This window comes from Acanthochromis polyacanthus, chromosome 22 (assembly GCF_021347895.1).
Source record: "Acanthochromis polyacanthus isolate Apoly-LR-REF ecotype Palm Island chromosome 22, KAUST_Apoly_ChrSc, whole genome shotgun sequence".
Classification (NCBI taxonomy): domain Eukaryota; kingdom Metazoa; phylum Chordata; class Actinopteri; family Pomacentridae; genus Acanthochromis; species Acanthochromis polyacanthus.
This window is the reverse complement of record NC_067134.1, coordinates 944,072-958,358: the sequence shown is the minus strand read 5'-3', so window position 1 is coordinate 958,358 and position 14,287 is coordinate 944,072. Positions and strand designations below refer to the sequence as shown.

At 43.4% G+C, this 14,287-nt stretch overlaps 1 protein-coding gene and 1 long non-coding RNA gene across 3 annotated transcripts in view; both read left to right on the top strand.

Moving 5' to 3' along the window:
- Positions 1-14,287, top strand: part of LOC127531986 (gastrula zinc finger protein XlCGF26.1-like) — a 117,885-nt gene that overhangs the window by 3,810 nt on the left and 99,788 nt on the right. The window lies entirely within an intron of this gene.
- LOC127532092 (uncharacterized) lies at positions 221-9,141 on the top strand. The gene is made up of 3 exons (XR_007939346.1): positions 221-982; positions 3,321-3,531; positions 8,950-9,141. It is a non-coding gene; the product is annotated as an uncharacterized LOC127532092 (long non-coding RNA).

Here is a 14,287-nt window from a genome sequence, read left to right as displayed (position 1 = left end):
AGGCAGATTGGTGCATTCAGAGGAGAGTTATAAAGCAGCTGTTGTTTCATGGCGAAGCATCAAAACTCTGATGGTCGCCATGGCCACACCATTTGGCTTCTGGTTGAACTTTTGATAACTTTTCATCACCAAGTCCTGCTGTGTGGACTGACAAAATTTCAGGTCGCCTGGAATTATCCCCGAGGAGGTATTCACTCTCAAAAAGAGAAAAATCATCAAAAATCTCACAATCAATCCAAGATGGCCAACTTCCTGTTGGATTTAGGGCATGGCTCCAAGAGGCTTTTTTGTGCGTCCTGATGTGCTCTATAAGCCTCCCAAATTTCATGGATGTAGGTGAAACGTGCTGGGGGGGCTGTTTGTTAAAAATACTGTAGGGGGCGCTGTAGCATGTGCAGTGCCGAGATGCATACAGTGTTGTTCCTTGGGTGAATGGTGATGTGTGTGGTAATTTTAGTGAGCATTGGAGTATTCCTAATCTGTCAGAAAGGGCTTTGTTTTTCATGGCGATATTTGGTTGCTACGGCAACAGCGTTGCATGAAATGTCACACCCTTCACAGTGTGTGATTGTCAAGACGTGAAGACTCGACTGACCAATTTCCAGGATGATATCACCAAGTTTGGGGCCATTGTACCTGAAAATATAACGCCTTAAACTTACTATTACCAACAGGTGGCGCAATGACTTTTTCAAAATTTATGAGTGTGGATGTGTTCAGACTGGACCTGGTATCCAGCATGTGAAGTCTGAGGCAGATAGGATCTTGTTCAGCTGAGATATGAATCGTTAAATTTTCATGACGAAACATCGAAATTGGTTTGGCCGCCACAGACACGCCCTTTGATGACAAGTCACCATTTTCACTGGGATGCATCATCAATGTGTTCAGCCTGTTGTCACCGCATTTGAAGTGAATATGATCAACCGGGTAACAATAGGGCATGAAAGTGTAAAAGATGTCTATTTCCTGAAACCACAAGGTGGCGCTATGACTGTCATGGAATATCCCCATGTGGATGACATCAGGACAGGACTGTCATCATACATGTAAAGTTTCAGGCAGATTGGAGCATGTTGAGAAGAATTAAACACCACTTCCTGTTTCATGGCGAAGGATCAGTTGTTTGAGGCTCTGCCATGGCCACACCTTTTGGCTTTTGGTTGAGTTTTTGATAACTTTTCATCAGAAAGGTCTGGTGCATGTACTGGCCAAATTTCAGTTCTCTCAGACTTACCCCCTAGGAGCTATTAATTTTGACAAATGTACAGCAAATTCAAGATGGCCGACTTCCTGTTGGGTTTAGGGTGTGGCTGTGATTGACTTTTTGGTGTGTCCTGATGTGGTGCATATGCCCACCAAATATTGTAGCTGTAAATGAAACTTTGTGGAAGTTGGCCTAATGACCACTTTTTCAATTTTGCAAGTGGCGCTATAGAGCCATTTTGCCACACACATGCGCAACTCCCATAAAATATCAAACTTTTCGCCAGTCCTGATGTGCACGCCAAATTTCACACGTTTTGGGATATGATAAGGCCCCCAAAAAGGCAATTCATTTGCCGGGAAAAATTAATTTTGACAATTTACAGCAAATCGAAGATGGCCGACTTCCTGTTGGGTTTAGGGCGTGGCTGTGATTGACTTTTTGGTGTGTCCTGATGTGGTGCGTATGCCCACCAAATATTGTAGCTGTACATGAAACATTGTGGAAGTTGGCCTAATGACCACTTTTCAAGTTTGCAGGTGGCGCTATAGAGCCATTTTGCCACACACATGCGCAACTCCCATAAAATATCAAAATTTTCGCCAGTCCTGATGTGCACGCCAAATTTCATGCGTTTTGGGATATGATAAGGCCCCCAAAAAGGCAATTCATTTGCCGGGAGAAAAAAATAAAAAAATAAAAATAATAATAATAATTAAAGCTGCAAGCAGCGATGGACGGGTCCTCGCATCCACGCTGGTCGGCGAATCCATGCACGTCCACCAGGTGGCACTGTGACTGAGAGTGTGTGCTGGCCTCTTAATCACATCTGGACCAGAGTTTAATCACACTTAAAATTTCAGCCAGATTGGAGCATGTTCAGACGAGTTATACAGCATTTCCTGCCCATCCACCACCAGGTGGCGCTGTAACTCAGAGTGTATTTCAAACAGTGGATGTGATGAGGGCTGGACTCTGATCACTCATGAAAAGTTTCAGGCTGATTTGATCATGTAGAGGCCAGTTATACAGCATTTATTGTCCCTCCAAAAGGTGGCGCTGCAACTGAGAGTGTCTGTTGGCCTGTAGATGTGATCAGGATTGGATTGTGATCACACTTGGAAAGTTTGAGCCAGATTCGAGCATGCAGAGGAGAGTTATACAGCAGTTGTTGTTTCATGGCGAAGCATCAAAACTCTAATGGTCGCCATCGCCACGCCATTTGGCTTCTGGTTAAACTTTTGATAACTTTTCCAAACCAAGTCCTGCTGTGTGGACTGACAAAATTTCAGGTCTCCTGGAATTATCCCCTAGGAGGTATTAACTCTCAAAAATGAGAAAAATCATCAAAAATCTCACAATTAATCCAAGATGGCCGACTTCCTGTTGGGTTTAGGACATGGCTCCAAGAGGCTTTTTTGTGCGTCCTGATGTGCTCTATAAGCCTCCCAAATTTCATGGATGTAGGTGAAACGTGCTGGGGGGGCTGTTTGTTAAAAATACTGTAGGGGGCGCTATAGCATGTGCAGTGCCGAGATACATACAGTGTTGTTCCTTGGGTCAATGGTGATGTGTGTGGTAATTTTTGTGAGCATTGGAGTATTCCTAACCTGTCAGAAAGGGCTTTGTTTTTCATGGCGATATTTGGTTGCTACGGCAACAGCGTTGCATGAAATGTCACACCCTTCACAGTGTGTGATTGTCAAGAGGTGAAGACTCGACTGACCAATTTCCAGCATGATATCACCAAGTTTGGGGCCATTGTACCTGAAAATATAAGGCCTTAAACTTACTATTACCAACAGGTGGCGCTATGACTTTTTCAAAATTTATGAGTGTGGATGTGTTCAGACTGGACCTGGTATCCAGCATGTGAAGTCTGAGGCAGATAGGATGTTGTTCAGCTGAGATATGAATCGTTAAATTTTCATGGCGAAACATCGAAATTGGTTTGGCCGCCACAGACACGCCCTTTGATGACAAGTCACCATTTTCACTGGGATGCATCATCAATGTGTTTAGGCTGTTGTCACTGCATTTGAAGTGAATATGATCAACCGGGTAACAATAGGGCATGAAAGTGTAAAAGATGTCTATTTCCTGAAACCACAAGGTGGCGCTATGACTGTCAATGAATATCCCTATGTAGATGACATCAGGACAGGACTGTCATCATACATGTAAAGTTTCAGGCAGATTGGAGCATGTTGAGAAGAATTAGACACCACTTCCTGTTTCATGGCGAAGGATCAGTTGTTTGAGGCTCCGCCATGGCCACACCTTTTGGCTTCTGGTTGAGTTTTTGATAACTTTTCATCAGAAAGGTCTGGTGCATGTACTGGCCAAATTTCAGTTCTCTCAGACTTATCCACTAGGAGCTATAAATTTTGACAAATGTACAGCAAATTCAAGATGGCCGACTTCCTGTTGGGTTTAGGGTGTGGCTGTGATTGACTTTTTGGTGTGTCCTGATGTGGTGCATATGCCCACCAAATATTGTAGCTGTAAATAAAACATTGTGGAAGTTGGCCTAATGACCACTTTTTCAATTTTGCAGGTGGCGCTATAGAGCCATTTTTTCACACATATGCGCAACTCCCATAAAATATCAAATTTTTCGCCAGTCCTGATGTGCACGCCAAATTTCACGCGTTTTGGTTCATGATAAGGCCGCCAAAAAGGCAAGTCATTTCCCGAGGAGCGATTAAGTTTGAAAAATTTACAGCAAATTGAAGATGGCCGACTTCCTGTTGGGTTTAGGGCGTGGCAGTAATTGACTTTTTGGTGTGTCCAGATGTTCTGCATATGCCCACCAAATATTGTAGCTGTACATGAAACATTGTGGCAGTTGGCCTAATGACTACTTTTTCAAGTTTGCAGGTGGCGCTATAGAGCCATTTTGCCACGCACATGCGCAACTCCCATAAAATATCAAATTTTTCGCCAGTCCTGATGTGCATGCCAAATTTCACGCGTTTTGGAGTATGATAAGGCCGCCAAAAAGCCAATTTACTTTACGGGAGAAAAAAAAAAAAAAAAAAAATAATAATAATAAACCCTAGGGTTTCAATAGGGTCCTTGGCACCGCTGGTGCCTTGGACAGTCGGTGCCCTGGCACCGCCTGTCCTTCGCACCCTCGGTGCTCGGACCCTAATAAACCCTCGGGTTTCAATGGGGTCCTCGGCACCGCTGGTGCCTTGGACAGTCGGTGCCCTTGCACCGCCTGTCCTTCGCACCCTCGGTGCTCGGACCCTAATAATAATAAACCCGAGGGTTTCAATAGGGTCCTTGGCACCGCTGGTGCCTTGGACAGTCGGTGCCCTTGCACCGCCTGTCCTTCGCACCCTCGGTGCTCGGACCCTAATAATAATAATAATTAAAGCTGCAAGCAGCGATGGACGGGTCCTCGCATCCACGCTGGTCGGCGAATCCATGCACGTCCACCAGGTGGCACTGTGACTGAGAGTGTGTGCCGGCCTCTGAATCACATCTGGACCAGAGTTTAATCACACGTAAAATTTCAGCCAGATTGGAGCATGTTCAGACTAGTTATACAGCATTTCCTGCCCATCCACCACCAGGTGGCGCTGTAACTCAGAGTGTATTTCAAGCAGTGGATGTGATCAGGGTTGGACTCTGATCACTCATGAAAAGTTTCAGGCTGATTTGATCATGTAGAGTCCAGTTATACAGCATTTACTGTCCCTCCAACAGGTGGCGCTGCGACTGAGAGTGTCTGTTGGCCTGTAGATGTGATCAGGATTGGATTGTGATCACACATGGAAAGTTTGAGGCAGATTGGAGCATGCAGAGGAGAGTTATACAGCAGTTGATGTTTCATGGCGAAGCATCAAAACTCTGATGGTCGCCATGGCCACGCCATTTGGCTTCTGGTTATACTTTAGATAACTTTTCATTACTAAGTCCTGCTGTGTGGACTGACAAAATTTCAGATCTCCTGGAATTATCCCCTAGGAGGTATTAACTCTCAAAAATGAGAAAAATCATCAAAAATCTCACAATTAATCCAAGATGGCCGACTTCCTGTTGGGTTTAGGACATGGCTCCAAGAGGCTTTTTTGTGCGTCCTGATGTGCTCTATAAGCCTCCCAAATTTCATGGATGTAGGTGAAACGTGCTGGGGGGGCTGTTTGTTAAAAATACTGTAGGGGGCGCTATAGCATGTGCAGTGCCGAGATGCATACGGTGTCGTTCCTTGGGTCGATGGTGATGTGTGTGGTAATTTTAGTGAGCATTGGAGTATTTCTAACCTGTCAAATAGCACTTTGTTTTGCATGGCGATATTTGGTTGCGACGGCAACAGCGTTGCATGAAATGTCACACCCTTGACAATGTGGGATTGTCAAGAGGTGAAGACTCGACTGACCAATTTCCAGCATGATATCACCACGTTTGGGGCCATTGTACCTGAAAATATAAGGCCTTAAACTTACTATTACCAACAGGTGACGCTATGACTTTTTCAGAATTTATGAGTGTGGATGTGTTCAGACTGGACCTGGTGTCCATCATGTGAAGTTTGTGCCAGATAGGATCTTGTTCAGCTGAGATATGAATTGTTAAATTTTCATGGCGAAACATCGAAATTGGTTTGGCCGCCATAGACACGCCCTTTGATGACAAGTCACCATTTTCACTGGGATGCATCATCAATGTGTTTAGGCTGTTGTCACTGCATTTGAAGTGAATATGATCAACCGGGTAACAATAGGGCATGAAAGTGTAAAAGATGTCTATTTCCTGAAACCACAAGGTGGCGCTATGACTGTCAATGAATATCCCTATGTGGATGACATCAGGACAGGACTGTCATCATACATGTAAAGTTTCAGGCAGATTGTAGCATGTTGAGAAGAATTAGACACCACTTCCTGTTTCATGGCGAAGGATCAGTTGTTTGAGGCTCCGCCATGGCCACACCTTTTGGCTTCTGGTTGAGTTTTTGATAACTTTTCATCAGAAAGGTCTGGTGCATGTACTGGCCAAATTTCAGTTCTCTCAGACTTATCCACTAGGAGCTATAAATTTTGACAAATGTACAGCAAATTCAAGATGGCCGACTTCCTGTTGGGTTTAGGGTGTGGCTGTGATTGACTTTTTGGTGTGTCCTGATGTGGTGCATATGCCCACCAAATATTGTAGCTGTAAATAAAACATTGTGGAAGTTGGCCTAATGACCACTTTTTCAATTTTGCAGGTGGCGCTATAGAGCCATTTTTCCACACACATGCGCAACTCCCATAAAATATCAAATTTTTCGCCAGTCCTGATGTGCACGCCAAATTTCACGCGTTTTGGTTCATGATAAGGCCCCCAAAAAGGCAATTCATTTGCCGGGAGAAATTAATTTTGACAAATTTACAGCAAATTGAAGATGGCCGACTTCCTGTTGGGTTTAGGGCGTGGCAGTAATTGACTTTTTGGTGTGTCCTGATGTGGTGCATATGCCCACCAAATATTGTAGCTGTAAATGAAACATTGTGGAAGTTAGCCTAATGACCACTTTTCAATTTTGCAGGTGGTGCTATAGAGCCATTTTGCCACACACATGCGCAACTCCCATAAAATATCAAATTTTTCGCCAGTCCTGATGTGCACGCCAAATTTCACGCGTTTTGGTTCATGATAAGGCCCCCAAAAAGGCAATTCATTTGCCGGGAGAAATTAATTTTGACAAATTTACAGCAAATTGAAGATGGCCGACTTCCTGTTGGGTTTAGGGCGTGGCTGTAATTGACTTTCTGGTGTGTCCTGATGTGGTGCATATGCCCACCAAATATTGTAGCTGTACATGAAACATTGTGGCAGTTGGCCCAATGACTACTTTTTCAAGTTTGCAGGTGGTGCTATAGAGCCATTTTGCCACGCACATGCGCAACTCCCATAAAATATCAAATTTTTCGCCAGTCCTGATGTGCATGCCAAATTTCACGCGTTTTGGAGTATGATAAGGCCGCCAAAAAGCCAATTTACTTTACGGGAGAAAAAAAATAAAAAATAAAAAAATAATAATAATAAACCCGAGGGTTTCAATAGGGTCCTTGGCACCGCTGGTGCCTTGGACAGTCGGTGCCCTTGCACCGCCTGTCCTTCGCACCCTCGGTGCTCGGACTCTAATTAAAGCTGCAAGCAGCGATGGACGGGTCCTCGCATCCACGCTGGTCGGCGAATCCACGCACGTCCACCAGGTGGCGCTGTGACTGAGTGTGTGTCGGCCTCTGAATCGCATCTGGACCAGAGTTTAATCACACGTAAAATTTCAGCCAGATTGGAGCATGTTCAGACTAGTTATATAGCATTTCCTGCCCATCCACCACCAGGTGGCGCTGCAACTCAGTGTATTTCAAACAGTGCATGTAATGAGGGTTGGACTCTGATCACTCATGTAAAGTTTCATGCTGATTTGACCATGTAGAGTCCCGTTATACAGCATTTACTGTCCCTCCAACAGGTGGCGCTGCAACTGAGAGTGTCTGTTGGCCTGTAGATGTGATCAGGATTGGATTGTGATCACACATGGAAAGTTTGAGGCAGATCGGAGCATGCAGAGGAGAGTTATACAGCAGTTGATGTTTCTTGGCGAAGCATCAAAACTCTGATGGTCGCCATGGCCACGCCATTTGGCTTCTGGTTAACCTTTTGATAACTTTTCATCACCAAGTCCTGCTGTGTGGACCGACAAAATTTCAGGTCTCCTGGAATTATCCCCTAGGAGGTATTAACTCTCAAAAAGAGAAAAATCATCAAAAATCTCACAATTAATCCAAGATGGCCGACTTCCTGTTGGGTTTAGGACATGGCTCCAAGAGGCTTTTTTGTGCGCCCTGATGTGCTCTATAAGCCTCCCAAATTTCATGGATGTAGGTGAAACGTGCTGGGGGGGCTGTTTGTTAAAAATACTGTAGGGGGCGCTATAGCATGTGCAGTGCCGAGATGCATACGGTGTTGTTGCTTGGGTCGATGGTGATGTGTGTGGTAATTTTAGTGAGCATTGGAGTATTCCTAACCTGTCAAACAGCACTTTGTTTTGCATGGCGATATTTGGTTGCTACGGCAACAGCGTTGCATGAAATGTCACACCCTTGACAGTGTTTGATTGTCAAGAGGTGAAGACTCGACTGACCAATTTCCAGCATGATATCACCAAGTTTGGGGCCATTGTACCTGAAAATATAAGGCCTTAAACTTACTATTACCAACAGGTGGCGCTATGACTTTTTCAGAATTTATGAGTGTGGATGTGTTCAGACTGGACCTGGTGTCCATCATGTGAAGTTTGTGCCAGATAGGATCTTGTTCAGCTGAGATATGAATCGTTAAATTGTCATGGCGAATCATCGAAATTGGTTTGGCCGCCACAGACACGCCCTTTGATGACAAGTCACCATTTTCACTGGGATGCATCATCAATGTGTTCAGCCTGTTGTCACCGCATTTGAAGTGAATATGATCAACCGGGTAACAATAGGGCATGAAAGTGTAAAAGATGTCTATTTCCTGAAACCACAAGGTGGCGCTATGACTGTCATGGAATATCCCTATGTGGATGACATCAGGACAGGACTGTCATCATACATGTAAAGTTTCAGGCAGATTGGAGCATGTTGAGAAGAATTAAACACCACTTCCTGTTTCATGGCGAAAGATCAGTTGTTTGAGGCTCTGCCATGGCCACACCTTTTGGCTTTTGGTTGAGTTTTTGATAACTTTTCATCAGAAAGGTCTGGTGCATGTACTGGCCAAATTTCAGTTCTCTCAGACTTACCCCCTAGGAGCTATTAATTTTGACAAATGTAAAGCAAATTCAAGATGGCCGACTTCCTGTTGGGTTTAGGGCGTGGCTGTGATTGACTTTTTGGTGTGTCCTGATGTGGTGCATATGCCCACCAAATATTGTAGCTGTAAATGAAACTTTGTGGAAGTTGGCCTAATGACCACTTTTCAATTTTGCAGGTGGCGCTATAGAGCCATTTTGCCACACACATGCGCAACTCCCATAAAATATCAAATTTTTCGCCAGTCCTGATGTGCACGCCAAATTTCACGTGTTTTGGGATATGATAAGGCCCCCAAAAAGGCAATTCATTTGCTGGGAGAAATTAATTTTGACAATTTACAGCAAATTCAAGATGGCCGACTTCCTGTTGGGTTTAGGGCGTGGCTGTGATTGACTTTTTGGTGTGTCCTGATGTGGTGCATATGCCCACCAAATATTGTAGCTGTAAATGAAACATTGTGGAAGTTGGCCTAATGACCACTTTTCAATTTTGCAGGTGGCGCTATAGAGCCATTTTGCCACACACATGCGCCACTCCCATAAAATATCAAAATTTTCGCCAGTCCTGATGTGCACGCCAAATTTCACGCGTTTTGGGATATGATAAGCCCCCCAAAAAGGCAATTCATTTGCCGGGAGAAATTAATTTTGACAAATTTACAGCAAATTGAAGATGGCCGACTTCCTGTTGGGTTTAGGGCATGGCTGTGATTGACTTTTTGATGTGTCCTGATGTGGTGCATATGCCCACCAAATATTGTAGCTGTACATGAAACATTGTGGAAGTTAGCCTAATGACCACTTTTCAATTTGGCAGGTGGCGCTATAGAGCCATTTTGCCATACACATGCGCAACTCCCATAAAATATCAAATTTTTCGCCAGTTCTGATGTGCACGTCAAATTTCACGCGTTTTGGGATATGATAAGGCCCCCAAAAAGGCAATTCATTTCCCGAGGAGCGATTAAATTTGAAAAATTTACAGCAAATTGAAGATGGCCGACTTCCTGTTGGGTTTAGGGCGTGGCTGTAATTGACTTTTTGGTGTGTCCAGATGTTCTGCATATGCCCACCAAATATTGTAGCTGTACATGAAACATTGTGGCAGTTGGCCTAATGACTACTTTTTCAAGTTTGCAGGTGGCGCTATAGAGCCATTTTGCGACGCACATGCGCAACTCCCATAAAATATCAAATTTTTCACCTGTCCTGATGTGCACACCAACTTTCACGCGTTTTGGAGTATGATAAGGCCGCCAAAAAGCCAATTTACTTTACGGGAGAAAAAAATAAAATAAAATAAACCCTCGGGTTTCAATAGGGTCCTTGGCACCGCTGGTGCCTTGGACAGTCGGTGCCCTTGCACCGCCTGTCCTTCGCACCCTCGGTGCTCGGACCCTAATAATAAACCCTCGGGTTTCAATAGGGTCCTTGGCACCGCTGGTGCCTTGGACAGTCGGTGCCCTTGCACCGCCTGTGCTCGGCACCCTCGGTGCTCGGACCCTAATAAATTCCGAATTAAAAAAAATAAAGAATGACTTAAAATATATTTTCTCTTAAAATAAAATGAATGGAAAAACATCCCACATTAAATAAATAAATAAATAAATAAATGATGAATAAAAACTTTTCCGATAAACCAGTCTTTGCCAAGTTAGCCCACTCGCCCCCCTGTTCTCTCTTTTTTCTTTTTTCCTGTTGTCGCTGGAGTGGCGCCACATATAGAGAACGTAGTTTTGCTCGAGTGCGCCCTCTGCTGGCGTGGAGGCCACATCGCGATTCATGGTTTAATTGAATCGATTCGAATCATTAAAAAAAACTGATTTAAATCGTGTTTTTCAAAAATCGCGGCATGCCTAGTTACAACAATGTGAAAGTTGCTTCTAGGGCTGGCCCGAATAGTGGTTTCTGGCCTCCGAATATTCGGGCCCTATTAAAGACGAATATTCGAATATTCGTTCCGCCCCGTAACGTCCGACGGGGTGGGGGTTGTGCGCGTCGGCGGCTTGTGGTGGAGACGGCCCGAATATTCGGATCCGTTCGTCTGGTCTCCCGGGTCCAAATTTTGCCTTCGTTTTGTCTTCAGTTGACTGAAGAATTCCCAAACAGTGGAGGTCTTCAGCATCTTGTGTTGTGTTTATGCAACGAAGTGAAGCGCGACGTCAGAGTCTGCAGCCACCCGGCCATTCGCGTGGTGTTTACAAACACGAATGGAGGAGCCGAAATGAGCCGAAGAACACGGTGGGATGAGCCGAATTGGGCCGAAGGCGCAGGGAAGAGAGGAGCTCCGAATATTTTCGTCTGGAGGGAGGAGGGGGTGATCACATAGACATATGTGTATGTGTTTATGTGATCACACGACGAGATGAGCCCATATGTGCCGATGGACCAAAGGCGGAGGGAAGACAGTAACGCCGCATATTCTTTCCGCCCGGTAGCGTCCGGGGGGGGGGCGGCGGCGAATATTCGGATACCAAAATTAATATCCGGATATTCGAGATATTCCAGTCCAGCCCCAGTTGCTTCTAAGTCCATCCCCCTCCCTCCTCTGGGTTCCTCTGACCACAACTGCATCCTCCTTATCCCTGTCTACCACTGTACTGAAGCAAGGCAAAGTGCAGAACATCAGAATGAAAGTTTGTCACACTCTGCAGGGATGTCTGGAGGTTACTGACTGGGACGTGTTTAAGGAGTCCTCAGCTGATATTGATGAACCGACTGATGTTGTGAGCAGCTGGGTCACAGACTGTGAAACCAGTGTTATTCCTGAAAAAAATGTTAAACTATATCCGAACACGAAGCCATGGCTTTCTAAGAATCTTAAAGACCTACTGTACAGAAAGAAAACAGTCTTCAGAGAAGGAAATGCACTAAATCTGTATAACCGACAGAAGGAAATAAAGCAGGAGATCAGGACCCACAAAGACAATACAATCAATCAATCAAACTTTATTTGTATAGCACTTTTCATACAAAATTTGTACCACAAACTGCTTTACATAGAAATAAAAGGACAAAATAAATTAAAAATGAGAAATACAACCACCCCTCCAACCCACCAATCCACATACAGCAAACGCACACACACACACACACACACACACACACACACACACACACACACACACACACACACACACACACACACACACACAAAGATATGTGGGACAGATTTTAACAGAAAAACATAAAAAGAGGACTGAGAAAATGCCATCTTTCAATAAGACTAAAATAGCAATATAAATTAAATAAAAATGAATAAATAAATAAATAAGATCAAATGATATTTATAAATATGATTAGCTAAAAGCCAGACTAAAAATGTAGGTCTTGAGTTTTTATTTTAAAAATATGAACAGTAGGTGCTGCCCTCAGGTCTTCAGGTAGGCTGTTCCACAGACGGGGGCCGTAATAATAAAAAGAGGCTTCACCGTATGTTTTAGTTCTGACTTTAGGGAGTATTAAAAGACCACTACCTGAAGACCTGAGGGCTCTCCTGGGTTCATAGGGTAAAAGCAAATTGGATAAATAAAAAGGAGCAAGACCATTTAAAGACTTAAAAACTAGTAAAAGAATCTTAAAATCAATTCTAAAAGATACAGGCAGCCAATGCAGAGACTTTAAAATCGGAGTAATGTGAGCTCTCCTTCTGGTCTTTGTCAGCATGCGTGTAGCTGAATTTTGCAGCAGCTGTAGCTGTGAAATGTTTTTTTTGGAAGACCAGAAAGAAGAGCATTGCAATAGTCAATTCTGCACGTAATAAAAGCGTGAATAAGAGTCTCTGCATTGGCCTGAGAGAGAAACTGGAGAACACTCTGGAGATGTTCTTTAAATGATAAAATGATTTTTTCGTAATATCTCTTATGTGCAGGTCAAAGCTAAGGTCTGAATCAAATAAAACTCCAAGATTTTTGATGTGCTAACATGGATTAAAAGACAGTGCTCAGAGTTTGCTCTCCAGTTTCTCTCTCTGTGTGGACCTGTACCAATGACTGAAACCTGGGTTTTGTCCTGGTTGAGCTGAAGAAAGTTGTCTGCCATCCAAGACCTGACATCTAAAATACAATTTAAAAGGGCATCGATGGGCCCTGAGTCATCAGGAGACACAGCGATGTAAAGTTGCGTGTCATCAGCATAGCTATGAAAGTTGATGCCGTGTCTCCTGATGACATCACCTAAAGGCAACATATAAATATTAAAAAGTGTGGGACCTAAAATTGAACCCTGGGGGATGCCACAGTTAACATTATAGAGTCCTGACTGGTATTCCCCTATGTTCACATAAAACTTTCTGTCAGTGAGATATGATTTAAACCAATTAAAAACAGTGCCAGAGATTCCAATAAAGCCACTGAGTCTATTTAAAAGAATTTGGTGATCTACTGTGTCGAAAGCTGCGCTCAGGTCGAGCAGCACAAGCACAGAGGTCAGTTTTTGATCCATGTTGGTCCTGAGATCATTCACTATTTTTACTAAGGCCATCCCTGTGCTGTGACTGGCCCTAAAGCCAGACTGATAGATTTCACAGATGTTTAAAACGTTCATAAAATCATTTAATTGGTTAAAAACAAGTTTTTCTCGAATTTTACTTAAAATGGCAGATTGGAAACTGGCCTGTAGATATCTAAAATAGATGGATCTAAATTGTTTCTCTTCAGAAGGGGTTTGACCACAGCTTTTTTAAAAGCAGAAGCAAAAACACCCGTCTGAAGAGAATAATTAATAATATTAAGAAGATCTGGTTTAAAAGACTCATAAATTTGTTTAAAAAAGGATGTGGGGATGGGATCTAAAAGGCATGTTGCTGGTTTTAGATGTGAGACAACCTTGTCAAGCATTTCAGCATCAACCAGGACAAAACTCTCCAGTGTCTCCTCATTAGAGAATAAAAGCTTGGGGGTGTAAAAAGTTTTAGGTTGGGTGCAGGAGAGATTTGTTCTTATTGACTCGATTTTATTGCAGAAGTGGACAGCAAAATCTTCACACATTGACTTTGAGGAAAAGTCCAGAGGAAGGTTAAAAACAGGGTGAATTAAATGATCAATGGTTGAGAAGAGGATTTTAGGATTATTGTGGTTTTCTGCTATTAGATTTGAAAAATGATTTCTTCTTGTTTTTTTAATTGCATTATTGTACGTTGACATTTGCTCTGGAAAAATTTGGTAGTTGACTGTTAATTTGTTTTTTCTCCATCTCCTTTCAGCGATGCGACACTTTCTTTTTAATTGTAAAATTTCTTCTCCTCTCCATGGAGGTGTTGGTTTTGTTTTTAATGTTTTGAA